General features: G+C 37.6%; 1 pseudogene; it reads right to left on the reverse strand.

Annotated features, from left to right (window-relative positions):
* Positions 1-1725: 1725 nt before the first annotated feature.
* Positions 1726-2246, reverse strand: LOC129008122 (chromobox protein homolog 3-like; annotated as a pseudogene).
* Positions 2247-2561: the final 315 nt, after the last annotated feature.

A 2561-nucleotide genomic window follows, 5' to 3' on the forward strand; every position in this document is an offset into this window, starting at 1 on the left:
TTTTATGAAAATGGGTCCTTGTATGCTTAAGATCAAATATCCAGTGACCCGTTAAATGAGGATTCAGTAAATGCTCTATCACTAACAAAACATGCAGAAATGTAAATGATGTTCTTTAAAAATGAACTTTTTGAGTTTTAAATGCATAAGGGATTCAAAAAGTAGTTCTAGTGAAAACAAAAGTATTGATGTCAAAGATACTTTTTTTGCATAAAGGAACATAAAACTATTTATTGACCACGGTTCACAAGTATTTACAACAAAGTAAACAATATACAGTTGGATAACATTCTGATTACTGCCAAGTGGTTTTTCCTGGCTTTTGCTGAACCAGTAAAGCAAATACCAAAAAGATTGAGCCTACATGTAAGGAATGAGTTGGGGTAAAAAAAAAATCAACAACAACAACAAAAAAACATGCAGGTTGGCTGGGCGTGGTGGCTCACGCCTGTAATCCCAGCACTTTGGGAGGTCAAGGCGGATGGATCACGAGGTCAGGAGATCAAGACCATCCTGGCCAACACGGTGAAACACCGTCTCTACTAAAAATACAAAAATTAGCTGGGCGTGGTGGCACGCACCTGTAGTCTCAACTACTTGGGAGGCTGAGGCAGGAGAATCACTTGAACCTGGGAGGCAGAGGTTGCAGTGAGCCAAGATCACACTACTCCAGCCTGGCAACAGAGCAAGACTCCGTCTCAAAAACAAAAACAAAAAACAAAACAAAACAAAACAAAACTCATGCAGGTCAATAGGTTAGATTACAAAAGGTTGCTCACACATTTATGGCAGAAGGTCCTAAACTATCAACATCTCTGACCATCTGATTAGGTTTCTATAAGCCAAATCTTAGATATTCCATTGAATCATGACCATTTAGTCAATGTAGCAACAGGGATTTTGACATTTTGTTAAGGAATGGCCCGCTAGAGAAATTTTTAAATGTTTATTTAACTTAGTTGTGTTTAGCTCATTAAAGCACACTGGGATTTGTCTAGTTTCCTCATCTGGATGGGAAAACCTCCTGTGATGACAGTGATAAAATTTTTCCTTTTAGGAATTTTGCAAACAAACCACTGCATTTATAGATATAGATGCTTTAAAATTATCCAATTTAAATTGTCCTGTTACTTAGAATCACTTATTTCACTTGAAATGTATGGCTTCAGGAAAATTTTCAGTTTAACTTGAAGTGATTACCTCTTATTTTGCTCAGAAAAATGGCATCTCAGAAACATGGGTTTACCTGTGATTTTTTGTTTTGGTGAATGTTTAAAAAAATTTGCATGTGCATTTTATGTAAACACACACAAAAAACAAATAAAAAACCTAGAATGGTCCTTAGACTTATGAGAACACAAGTTCTGATTGAGTAATGACTATGGACATAACCCCCAACATTTAGAAAAGCTGTTCTCTAATGCAGAGGAAATGATATACCATGGTATCAAATGTTCTTTTCTGATAAAGGAAACACTACAGAAAGCTTTTATTTATTTGTTCAAAGTAACCAGTGCTACGGATGAAAGAAAAAAAAAAAAACCCAACAACTCTTCCAACGCTACTTTCAAAATGAATATATCAAACTTGATTCCCATTAGAATGTACTTATTTTGTCACACTAGTAAATAAAAAACCAAGATACAAATTTTATATATATACACATATGAGAATCCATATATGAATATACATACACACATATATATACATAAACAATGTGAACAATTACTGAGCTTCATCTTCCAGACAAGCATGCCAAGTTAGCCTCTCTTCATAAAAAGCAATTATAATTTGAGGACACTTCATATTCGCCTCTTTTGAGGCCAGCACTGAGTCTGCCTCATCTGAATCTTTCCATTTCATGAGAAACATCAATTCCCCACGGCTGTCTTGTGGCACCAATTATTGTTTCAGGATCACGACCTCTGGCAAATCCTCTTGGTTTGTCAGCAGCGTCTCTTCTTTGATTTGCTGTCATCAGATTCACTGTCAGATAAAGATTTTCTTTTTGTACCAACTTTTTCTTTGCCAGCTTTTTGAGAATTAAGAAATGCTTCAATCAACTCTGGACAATGCAAATTTTCTTCAGGTTCCCAAGTATTGTCAGCATCTGTAAATCCCTTCCACTTCAGAAAATATTCCACTTTCCCATTCACTACACGTCGATCTAGTACTTTTTCCACCACAAATTATTCAGGCTCTACCTCTTCAACTTTTTTATTCTTTCCATTCTGTTTGTTTCTCATTTTTTGCCATGTAGTTTAATTTTATTCACAGCCTCCGAGCTGCTATGGGTCTCAGGTCTGCGGTGTCTCAGGCCCTGCGCCACTCCAGGTCCCGCCACATCCGAGGCAGGAGAGAGCCGCTGAGCGACGGGCGGGGCGGGGCGGGGCGGGGGAGAGGTGGCTCCGCCCACGCCGGGCGGCCGACGGTCCGGGCCTGATGTTAAAAATACTTTTGAAGAGTTTGAACAAGAGTGTTATGTGATCTATGAGAAAGAAGAACATACTTCTAAATTGATACATTTTGTATATAATTTATAATATGTAAATATAACTACT

Source organism: Pongo pygmaeus, chromosome 9 (assembly GCF_028885625.2).
Source record: "Pongo pygmaeus isolate AG05252 chromosome 9, NHGRI_mPonPyg2-v2.0_pri, whole genome shotgun sequence".
Classification (NCBI taxonomy): domain Eukaryota; kingdom Metazoa; phylum Chordata; class Mammalia; order Primates; family Hominidae; genus Pongo; species Pongo pygmaeus.